Source organism: Peromyscus eremicus, chromosome 22, assembly GCF_949786415.1.
Source record: "Peromyscus eremicus chromosome 22, PerEre_H2_v1, whole genome shotgun sequence".
Lineage (NCBI taxonomy): Eukaryota > Metazoa > Chordata > Mammalia > Rodentia > Cricetidae > Peromyscus > Peromyscus eremicus.
The window spans coordinates 21,111,315-21,123,561 of NC_081437.1; the positions used below are offsets into that span (position 1 = coordinate 21,111,315).

The following is a 12,247-nucleotide window of genomic DNA, read 5'->3' on the forward strand; positions in this document are numbered from 1 at the left end:
ACTTGGCACTTAGCAGCGGAGTCACCTCCAAGTGGGCAGCTCATCCAAGTGTCAGAGCCTGGGTCAACCAGAAGGCAGGGGCCCTCCAGTCCCTCTCTTTAGTGACAGTGTTACATTTCTGAAGTCTCTGTCAGGGAAATGTGTGTGAGTATGTGTGTGTATGTGTGTTTTGTACATGTGTGTATTCGTTCCTGAGTGTGTACTTGGGCATGCGGGTGCATGCACACAGGGGTGTGTGTGTGTGTGTGTGTGTGTGTGTGTGTGTGTGTGTGTGTGTGTGTGGAGACTAGAGGTCAACATTGCTTGTCTTCCTCAATTGCTCTCTGCCTTTACCCTCTGTGACAGAGTTTTTCACTGAACCCAGAACTCAGCAGCAGTTCAGCTAGGCCTGCTGTCCCTGCTGACAATCACAGATCCGTGCCACCACAGCTGGTTTTGACATGAGTGCCAAGGATCCAAACTCAGGTCCACGTGCTTGCTAGCGAGCACTTTACTAAGCCTACTCCAGAGATGTGGGAATTTTCTCTTTCATTTTTATGAAGTCAATCTATTCTCAAGAAGCAGGGCCGTGCAGAGATCAGGAGTGTGGGTTACGAGTCACACTGCTTGAATTCAAATCCTGATACCACCCTCACCAGCTGTGGGATGTGGGATGAGTGACATGACCTCTATGAGTTCCCTTGTCTGTGAAGAGGCAGTCAGTGGTACTCTCTGTTCTTGTGGCTATACGGACCTGAAAGGATTTAATACTTAAAGCCTCAGCATGGGACCTGCCTGTGTTTCGTGCTCAATAAACTCCTGTAGTTCTGTGGGATAAACGCAGGGCTGCCCAGGTTACCACGGGGTGGGGGAAGAGGGAGGTAGACTGTGGTCCTTGCCTTTCAGCCTCCACCAGCAAGCCTCGTAGAGGCTTCTGTGGCTCCTGCAGAGGCCTTGGCAGTGGTGTGCTGGCAAATGTTTAACAAGTGGCTGGCTCTTCAGGATGGCAAGAGGGTGAAAGCCTTGATTTTACCATTTGCCAATTTCCATTGTATAAATGCTCCCATGGTGACCAATTATGAGATGGCACCATGAGGTCACTGAGCATGGAATTGGGAAGAGGGTGAACACAGTTGGTTCCAGGACACCGTTGGCCTTAAGACCCCAAAGGGCCTGGTATGGAAGCCAGAGAATCTTGGACACCTGCCCAGGTCTGGCTTTGGTGATCTTTCTCAGGACACCCCCAGACTTTAGAGTTAGGCAATGTCAGGCTCACATAAGGGAGCGAACGGAGTGGAGCAAACAGGAAAAGACTTTGGGAGGCTCAGAGTCGTGGGTTTTAATGGCTGATCCAAATGGCCCTGCGTCTAACAGTTCAGTGACTCTTAATTAGCTGAGATTGAATCAGCAGAAGCGCCTCCTGGCACTAGGAGGCCCTCCCTTCCCGTGCAGCCACTCAATTGCTGGTAGGGACCATTGGGCAGCACGCCTCTGCTGAGCGATGGGATAATGGCGTAAGGCCGTGCATCACAGAAACTTACCAAGGATAAGTCGTGGGCCTGTGTGTTGGCGCGGGAGGGGCATTGTGGGGAGCCTGAACCAGGATGAACTTGGCAGTTACTTGAGGAAAAAGCTCCCTGAGATCCCAAGAGCTTCAATAGGAACAGCACTGGTATTGGAATCCAGGGGCCAGCTCTGGGCCAGCGCTGTACAACTTGGTTTCTCCTTCTAAACAGTTGGGGACCAAGTTGCCCTTATTCTCAGGGGTTTCCTGGGATCAGGAAGATTGCTCTCTCTGGCAGCTCCATACATGGAAGAGGCTGAGTTCTTAGTCCTCTGAGAAATGGCACAACACCCACAAGCTGGCCGGAGGCCTAAGTCCATTGGTAGGGCAGGTGCTAAGCATCTCCTCCCGTCATCATGAATAAAAGTGGGTACATCATGCATTATTCATAGCCTGAAATGGGAACCAGAAAACTTCAGACAAAATCAGTTTGGGGTCGCACTCTTCAGGGGCGAGAGCAGGGACGACCGATGGGTGAGGTAATGAAATCTGCCATATTTAGCTTCTGTCTCCAAGGCAGAGACACACAGGAGCAAGGCTGGAGAACAAAAGCTATCGCCCATGTACTTCATCCCGGCTTCCGCTTGGGTACCGGTATGCTCCCCTGCCCCACTCAGATGAACTTCTAGACTCAGCTGGATTCTGGCCCAGAAGAGCCCCTGAATCTACCCAACCTTTCGGTTCTGCTCTCACACTGGGCCAGCCCTATCTTGGTTTCAAATACTAAAGAAAAAAACCCAGATCGGCCCAAACCAAGACTTAAGCCACAAAAATCACAGGCCATTGTTGGCCAGCCTACAAAAGAGCCATCCTGTGACCCTAGCCAGAAAGGGGCATGGAATACAGAAGGGCTAATGGGACAGGCTCTTTAGGACCCAGAATGGGGGGGGGGCACACTAGTGCAGGCCTCTCTGGACCATCTGCCTTCCCTAGGACCTAGCTTCATGGCTCCTGATACAATTAAATTGAAAAGCCCTAGTGGCCAGCATAGGAGACCACTGTGAAGGTCATACGTGCATACACGGGTGGGAAAAGAAATGGCCCAATGTCAGAGTTGAGGTTCTCCTCTACGCAAGGAGTCAAAGTGGCTTTTATTTATTGGAAACATCAGCCTTCAGCCGTTTGGGTTTCAATATCCGAAGCAGGCAAAAAGAAGTACCAGGGTTTCCCTTTGGAATGCCTTTGAAGAATTCAGCGCAGAGTGGGAATGCACTAGGTTGACTCACATGAAATTGCTTTTTTATGGGACCAAAATGGTCCAGTGGCGACAATTTCATCTGGCTTTCTCCTAATAGGAAGCCCTCAATACACAGGTTTTCCTTTACACCCTCACTCTACCATGACCTTCTCCACTAGAAAATATTGAAACCTCAACACACCGCCTCCAGGTCATTTACAGCTCAACACAAGTATGTAATAGACAAAACACCTCTCTCAGTAGACAGGCGAGTAGGAGCAAGCTGGATCTCTGCCGCCACCTTGTAAACACGCTGCTCTTTGCTCTCAAGACATAGGAGACTTGCTGTACATGCATGGCACCAGACTTGGGTTCAGCAAAAACTGTCAAAGCTCTGTGTCCTTTGGGCTGAACAATTCCAGAGAGGGGTTTTCTATGTAATCCTTTTATTTTCTCTCTTCCTTGAAAATTGGAGTCATTGCAATGTAAATACATATACACACGCACATGCACACATACACACACACACACACACACACACACACACACACACACACACACACACACTGAGATGTCAGTGGTTGATGGATGAGAGCGACACCATCATTCCCCTGGAATGGCTCTCAGCTGGCCCTGCAGTCCCTCTTAGCACAAGCAAGACTTGGTGAAAGAGTTAAGGATGGAGGGATGGGGGAAGTGAGGTAAAATCCTGACAATGTTGACCTAGGCCCAAGTCAATTGCTAACTTCTTTTTTTGTCTCTGGACCTCAGATGTCTTGTCAGCAAAATGAAGACATGATCAAATAAACTCTCACTTGCCTTTGGTATTGATGATGTCAGAGGTAGGGTACACACAGTGTAGATTACCTCAGAGGAGATGTAGCCATGGATAACCCTGAGCCGACTGTGATGGTAAATAAGTGGTCCCTACCAATGCCCTCATGCCCTGGTCCCTGCTGTTCTTTGCCCCCTTCCCAGACTTCTTTCTTTCTTTCTTTCTTTCTTTCTTTCTTTCTTTCTTTCTTTCTTTCTTTCTTTCTTTCTTCCTTTCTTTCAGTGCTGCTGGACTGTCAACACTTCTCACACACCCTCCTCTTCCTCACTATCCCCAGAGCCTCAACCCAGCAGTCTCTCCTCCCTCTCCCGTCACAACTGAGGTGTTCCGGCTTCATCACTTTATATAGATGGATCTAATTTGCTGGCTCTCGATTAGTCAACATCCCAATCCCATCATCCCTTTGGACCTTAGTTTTCCCATCTACAGAGTGAGGAAATTGGATGCTGAGTCTTTAAAAGTCTCCTAGACTGTGAGGTTCTGTCCTCTATGCGTTGCTTTGACGGTATTCAGCATGACCACGGGCAAGTGGAATTGTGGGTGTGATGTAAGAGAGCCAGGCTGGAGGGAGCCTGGAGCGGAAGCTGCACAGCACATGTTCTTCATGGCCACATGGTCCTCATCAGCTGGACACTGACTCCTTTAGTGTCCCCAAGCACAGCTGACCCCTCTTCCAGCTCTTAAGTACATCTCTTTGCTATATTTTTATGGCTTCCCTCTTTGCTATGTTTTTAATGGCTGGTACCAGCAATGAACTGTTCCACTTACAATAAGGCTCTCAACACTGGTGTCTCACTTGATCTTCCCTCGGCCATTACTTCTCCAGTTGAGCAGTGAGAGTGAGGATGTAGAACCCACAGGAAGGGGCACACCTCGAACCAGAACCGAGATGTGCCTTGTCTGTAACACCACACTTCATGCATTCAGGAGAGCCAGACAGAAGAGGCCGGGATGCTGCCGGGATGCTGCCAGGGCAGTGGACTCCCTCTGGCCTAAATCTAATTGGTCTAGAATACCAAGACACGGCGGAAAATCTTGCATCTTCCAGCCCACATTCTGCTCTTCTTTTCGCCCCTCCCCCAATGAAGTGACGACGCTCTCTTCTTTGGCCCTTTGGCCCACTAGGATCCTCTGCGTTCGTTTGTCTAAGTAGCTGCCTTAAGCCAAACCCCACTGAGCTAACCAAATTACATCTGCCCCCTGAACTTCCCCAGCCTGAGTTCAGCTCCTGACGTCCCAGCTGTAATTGTTGCCATAAATCAAGTCTCTCCATGTATGTGGTCAGGTTTCTCCTGTTGAGAATCTGATTGTTTTTGTTAGCCCCTCAGGTGGGGCCACCTCAGGCTTAGATTGTGGCCAGATTTGGCTGCCTGTGGCTCTGTTCGTGGTAGAAGCCAGGAAGGCCAGCTGCACAGGTGACCGTGGAGAGGCAGGAATACCTACAGCCACTGCAGGTGCTGTGGCTGGAGGCCCTGGCACGGTCTCTGCCATTACAAGGTGATCCCGGTTGACTCATTCACTGACAGAGAGAGAGAGACAGAGAGAGTGAGTCTCTCCCGTAAGTTTCCATGCAGCTCTGCTTGGGTGTCACATCTCTTAGCTCCCACAAAAGAATATAAGAGCCCCAATGAGAAAACACGATTTTTATCTGTCTTTAATAATTCCATCTGACATGCAGCATTAAACAGTGCAGCCACACACATTTGCACAGTTCTTTTGTGTTCATGGGGAGTTTTCCTTTATGACTTCTATTTCATCAACTTCACCCAGGTCTTGTAGACCTCACATGGAATTCCCTGGTGTTATATAGCAAGATAGGTCTGATCTCAACAACACTGCAGGGTTGTCGAAATAAAGATTACTTATGCCCAGTTCTCAAATAATAATAAGCAAGACGTGGAAAGACCAAGCCATTTTGCCCAAGCCTTTGCCTGAAGATCAACAGCTCATCAGCCATGCCAGCTAGAAATACTTTTGAGGATTATGAATTGCTCTCCAGGACTCCAGGGAAAAAATAAGTATGATGTAACTCAGTATTTCCCAATGCAGTCGGGGTGAAAAGCCATCATGTTCAAATATGTATGGAACTACTGGAGTGTTCTTTTTTTTTGTTTTCGTTTTTGTTTTTTTGACCAAATATCTCCAGGGCAGGACTTCTCAGAAGCTTCCATTTTCCCGGGAGTGATATCAATCTCCAGGAGAAAGACAGAATCTGTAGCCTTCCTGTACTTCCTGCGACAGAAATCACATCTTCAGGAAGCACCAGACCAGCTCCAGAGCCAATGCTTACCAAGGAGATACCAGTATGGCAAGTTCACTTCGACCAAGTGTGAAGAAGTTTCTCAGGATGTGTCTATCTGGAAAACAATAACATTTACTCAGAGACAGGAGGGCAGAGTGTCCAAAGTGACCTGCACAGAGACTGGCACTTAGCAGGTAGCATATCAGCAGCCCCCTCTGGACTCTTGGTACTCCCCTGTTGCTCACTTTATTCTGGAGTGGGGCCAGGGGTGATGTCTAGAAACACAGTACCATGAAAAAACTGAAAGAGTTTCTGACCGGTAAGCAAAGGCCATCAAGACCAGAGCCACAAGCAGCCTCCTCTGAAGGGCCAGCTGACTCAGACATTAAATTCCATGGGAGGATCTATTTCCCAGGGCCTCCGCATCTGCCCATCTCCTATCCAGAACCAATGGTCCATTGAAACACCAAAGGATCACTAGACTCTCTCTAGCTACAACTGCCTGCCACCCTGAGGCCGTTCTCATCTGACATGCAGCATTAAACAGTGCAGCCATACACATTTGCACAGTCTTTTCGTGTTCAGGGGGAGTTTTCCTTTATGACTTCTATTTCATCAACTTCACCCAGGTCTTGTAGACCTCACATGGAATTCCCTGGTGTTATATAGCAAGATAGGTCTCATCTCAACAACACTGCAAGATTGTCAGAATAGGGACTACTTATGCCCAGTTCTCAGATAGGAATAAACAAGATATGGAAAGACCAAGCCATTTTACCCAAGCCTTTGCCTGAAGATCAACAGCTCTTCACGCCAGCTAGAAATATTCTTGAGGATTATGAATTGCTCTCCAGGACTCTAGACAGCTCCCTCCACTCTGAGCAGGCAATGCTCCTAGTTCATCTCATCAAACCTTCCAGCCAGGCAGGCCCCATGCTCCTTTGTAGCCATAGTGACGAGGACCCTGCTGATGCTGGTTCTCCTTAGGCAGCTTGGAGCCTTCCTGTAAGTCACAATGTGCACACTGCACAGCATTCTCTTAGTATAGTACATCTTCTTCTGTGCTGAGTCTGGAAACCGGTGTCTTAGACATCTCCATGATGATATGCCACCTCTTGGTCAACTGTTACTTGTCTTCCACATGCAAGATGCTTCCCAGGAGCTGAAATTATAATAAAGAGGTCACTAGCCAAGGACAGGCTACTCTTTTTTTTTTTTTTTTTTTTTTTTTTTTTTTTTTTTTTTTACAGAGCGTTTGAAACAGCCTAGGTGCAGAGTAGTTCTGCTTCCTGGATGTGAAGTTGATTGGTGTCTAAACAAACTCCTCCCCTCAGCCACTGCCCCCTACCCTGAAAGATGCTGTGCCAATTGCCTTAGTATAATACACTCTGATGTCCCCACTGTGATTCATAATGGACTCTTAAGCCCATGTGGCCCCATGAATCTTAACCTGGAAGACATCAATCCTAAACAAGAAGTTTGAAATGACATTCCCTGGATGAGGCCACAAGCAGACAGAGGCCAGAACCCAGGCTGAGGCCCATTGTCAAGAACTCAAGCCAGACCAGGGTCAAGAACAAACAGGAAAGCTGCATGGCAGGCCAAGAATACCACTGCTTCTTGGTAATTAGAGCCCAGCAAGGCCCCGAGACGATGGGCTGGCTCTGCTGTCCACCCATGCTGTGGAGATGGCAGCCCCACGGCCCATTTCAACAGTGGCTGTAAAACCTCTCTTTGTCAGGCGCCAAGAGTTTGAGACACGGGCTCACTGGCTCTTCCGAGGGACTGCTGAAGAAGGGTCTCTTACTGTTCCATTGTACATGTGAGTAACTGAGGTTGACAGAAGATAAACTGTTGACTGCCGGAGCCTACGAAGAAACTGCCATGGAGCCCAGAGTGGGGTTCAGGAAGGCCTGTATTCAAGGCCACAGAGGAGTCCTGGTGGAATTGTTGTCCCTGTCATGGGCAATCCTCGGGAAATGCTGCTCACATCAAAGTGTTGAGTTAAGGGTCTGTGCTGACAGAGAAAATTATAAACAGTAGAAGGGGGGACCTCCAGTTCTGCCTCCTTCCTCTACAAGGTCAGGAAAAGAACCCACGCTCTCACCGGATTGATATTCACAATTTTACCGAACTGTTGCAAAGATAGAATTTCCTATGTGTCAGCGTGCTTCAGAAGCTATGACATGTGCCATGTAAGCCTTTGGTGCCGTGACTTTCCTATAAAGTGCCACTGTCCTGTCATAGTTCTGTGACTCGTCGGGTAACTGACTTTGTAAAAAAGCTGACTTTGTAAACTATTATCTCAGAGCCGCCACTTTTAAAATATAAACTGTATTATTGACATATGGCCACCTTGTAACTTTGCTTTCAACTGACCTGCTGGTCCAATTTGGTGCGGAGCCACCATGAGCTCAGGCCCGTGGGTGCCAAGAGGATGCCGAGCACAGCATATGAACAGAGTGCATTTATTATTACAGTAATTGTGGGGAGATGCCCTCTCTAGAGAGATGCCAGCATTTTACAGACACAGTTCATTCATTTTCATAAGCAGACCCAGATGGACCACCCTGGGGGACCATCTGGCCGGGTGGAGTGTGCCAAGTCAGCTTCTGAGAAATGGAAACATTTGGACTCGGTGGCATGGGAGCAGGATCTCTCACTCTGACTCTTCTCCAGCCTGGCTCTCGGACCATGTTTCCTCTGAAAAGGAAATCAACTCTATCACACTCAGACTTTCCTTTCCCCTTGGGGATCAGTCCATCGGCCCACTTCAAGTCAACGGGAAAGGCTGTGAGGAAACATGACATACCCCGGAGGCCATCCCTCAGAGTAAAATCCATGCAGTAAAAGTTCTCAGGGTGCAAGGCCTGCACCTTCAGAATTTGCATAGTTAGGAGTGCAAATGATCTACTGGATTAGAAATTGTAGGCATTTAAGAAGCATGGCTTTGATGTACGTTGAAGTGTGGAAACCCAAATTCAAGAGCAAAGGGTAGCCAGGGCCCACAGAAGGCAGAAGTGGAGGGCTAGCCCTGTGGCAGCACACTTACTGAGGAGTCATTAGTTCCAGACTAGAGACTGAGAGGCTACACAGACTCAAGTCACTTGCCTGTTACCTCCCTGTCCTCCCACCTCTCTGCCCAAGTAGCCCATGCATCTTAGGAGAAGATGGGACCACGTATCAGATTCTCTTAAAAATCAATAAGCAATAAAAGAAATGAGTTTCCCAAATGCTTTGTTCGAAGGTCTCAGGTTTGGATCTAAATCTCCATTCTTCCCTCTAAGTACAGTATCCAGGTTTCAGCTTCAGGCTGACCCCCCAGCAGCTCAGAACATCAGCCCCGTCGCTCTCTCCCCACTCACACCCTACCCTAGGCAAACCAAGCGGTTCCCTCAGGTGGACTCTCAAAATGCTCCTAGAATGGCCCTACCCCTCATTGCTGAGCAAGGAGATCTGCTCTTGGTGGATAGCTCCAGGCAAGTTAATAATTACAGTGTGATTAGAGGCAAGCCGCTGAGTTCAGTCTAGTCCAGCACCCCTCAGCATCATGATCTACCTGATGTGAGAACCTCGGGATCAGAGACCAAGCTGGGTCTCGTTTTTCTCTGTAGCCCTATGCAGCATGGAGAAGAACTCTGTCACTTTGGATTGGGACTTCCTCAGAGTGACATCAGTAGAGCCTGGGTGGAGGAATACAATTGTTACCAAGCTGTGGGTGGGAAGGTCGTGGAGTGATTCACAGTGCTGGTCAACACGAACAGGGATCAATCATATCCAGATCGGAGCTTGAGATAGAAGCGGGGAAGGTAAACAGGAACTACCATGGAGGTAACAGGATTGGTGGGTCAGGCTCTGAGGGAGGTGAAAGGAATGGCTAGTCAGAACTCTGAAGTCTGGCGGTCCATGGGGTCTGGATCTTACTGTTACCCATGCTGTGCCAAGTACTGGAGATTTGTCTCATCACGCTCATTTTTCACTGCACTGTGACAGTCCAGGGACCTCAACCCAGGGGATTCTGGACATTCTGGTGGGGGTTCTTCAAAACTCAGTGAGCTGTGGAGGATCCCCTCCATGTCCCTGATGACAAGTCTAATGAGAACTATTTTCAAGTGGAGTATGGAGAGTGTGTGTGTGTGCCTGCGTGAATGTATGCACGTGTGCGCATGCACCCACACTGTGTACGTGTGTATGAACCTGTAACTTTGCTGTGAGCAACCTTCCCGAGCTATCAACCCATCAGAAGGCAGAAGACTGGTAACTGTCAATCACGCTGAGGAAATACACAGACCAAAGAGAAAACTGGTAGAATTCCACTTACGCAGAGCTGTAGAACTTGAGTCCATTGCTTTAAGGATTCAAAAGGGGAAGGGGTGGGCACATCTGGCTGGGAGTTACACTGCTGGTCAGAATCTCTTCCACCCAAGGATCAAACAAATTCTAAGCATAGAGGGACTACAAGAAATTAAGGATGTAGGCATGGCCCCACATCTTAAACAGAGTCAAAGACTCCACCCTTAGAGTGTTCTAGAAAGAGCATTGGACTGGCATTGTGGACTTGGATCCTAGTTCCCACTGTCCTTCATCACAAATCTGACCTTGAGCTGGCTTCCTTCTCTGTGAAATGACCTTGGCAGTCCCATGCTTCGGGGTTGTTGTTAGGATTAAATGAAAGCATTTGTGTTGTTGAACCTCAGATTCTGGAGAGCGCTGTACAAATGAAGATCTTTATTATCCCAAGTCGTCGCTTCTCAAGGAAGACAAGTGAGGTCAGGCGAGCAGATGAAGACCATCAGGGCAAGAAATTAGGAGTGAAATGGTCCCACTGATTGGAACAAAGAGCCAGGAGTCATATTGCCTAGTGAGTGGCCAGCTCTTGGGGACTGCCTGTGGAGGTCAATCGTCCTATTGTTTCTTCCCAGTTCAGGGCTCTGACAGATGGGCACAGAAATTGCTTCCTAGTTCACCCAGTGAAAGGAATGCTGTGGACAGTTGACAGTTTACCCCTGAGCCCATAAATCGAAACTCACCTGCACTGCATTGTGCCTGGAACACATGAAATCTGGCATAAGACAGGGTATAAAACATACTGGTGTTTAGTTGATTTGTTAATTTAACTGTCAATGGAAATCAGATGTTGAGGTCCACTGTGGTACGAAGTAGCGATTTGCGGCTGTCAGAAGTACCCATCTATGCCGTGATTTAGAGCACTCGCCCCTGCACTGTGATTGTTCAGGGATGTGTGGTGGCTCTGATAAGTGCTTACCACACAGTGGACCACCCGCAGGTGAGATCCACCCTTCTGGTGACCTCACTTACACCAACCTTGATTCTGCAGGATGCTCTCAGGAGCGGGTCGGAGATATGAATGGGGTGTCAATTCTCAGAAGACTCCACTCAAATGATGCCTTCCCTCAGGACTTTCTGAAGTCCTCATCCTGTCTGCCCATTGGGTAGATAGTGAGCAACTGGACACAAAAATGCTTTGAAGACTTTTGTAAATAGCAACACGGAGTGAGCCTGATGTCTTTAGAATGTAAACTTCTGTCTAAGAAAAGAGACAGGAGACAAATCAGCTTTCCCCTGCCTTTTGAGTAGTCTAACTTCACTTTTTCAGGTTACAAAAGTTGTAATTCTCATTATAGAGCCCATAAATCCAGAAAGGATAAGAAGGAAAATTTGACACATTCATCACCCCCTAGTGTAGCCGTCACTAGGCTTAACAATTTAATATATTCTCTCCAGTTTTTCATGGTATATAAAAATGGGTTTTGACATGCTTTTCTGACAGTCTTGCATATGGGGATGTTGGTTTTTCATTTAGTGTCTGTTTTGCTTTGGATTTAGTTTTATTTTTCCGTGAATGGGTCGCAAATTTTTCTCTATGTGTTTGATACAGATGTGCCAGCTCTAATGACCGCCTTACTATCATTGGCCTTCTTGAGACTTTGTTTTTATTTCCTTGGTACTCTGATCTGTGATGAGTAACTTTGGGTCCAAATATCTGTATCATTCTGTTTCCTCAAAGGTCACCTCCTAGCTGCTGAACTCTGATGTCTGAGAGTCTGAATAAGTTTGCAAAGTTCTTCAAATGTGTTGCCAGCCTTTGTTAGAAAAGCTATGTGGCTTCACATTCTCTCCAGCAGCACAGATGGCCCCCAGCTAATAACACTTCATGACTGTTCAGCCCTACAAATGTGCAAAAATGAGATGGCATTCAGTGGAAACCGTACTTTGAGTTTTGGATTTTGTCCTTTTTGTGGGTTACTGGCACATGATATGATAGTCTCTTGTGGTACTGGACAGTAAGCCATAGCTCCCAGTCAGCCACACCAATCATGGAGAATCCCCAGTACCCAGTGCACAGTGCTAGAATCTGTAGTGTTCGGTAGGTTGGGTACATCTGATGCAATGTTGACTTATGACATTGTCTTAGTCACTGTTATATTG

The 12,247-nt window shown here is 47.7% G+C and overlaps 1 protein-coding gene across 1 annotated transcript in view; it reads left to right on the top strand.

Annotated features, from left to right (window-relative positions):
* The window catches only part of Alk (ALK receptor tyrosine kinase), a 513,542-nt gene that overhangs the window by 360,332 nt on the left and 140,963 nt on the right, over nucleotides 1–12,247 (top strand). The window lies entirely within an intron of this gene.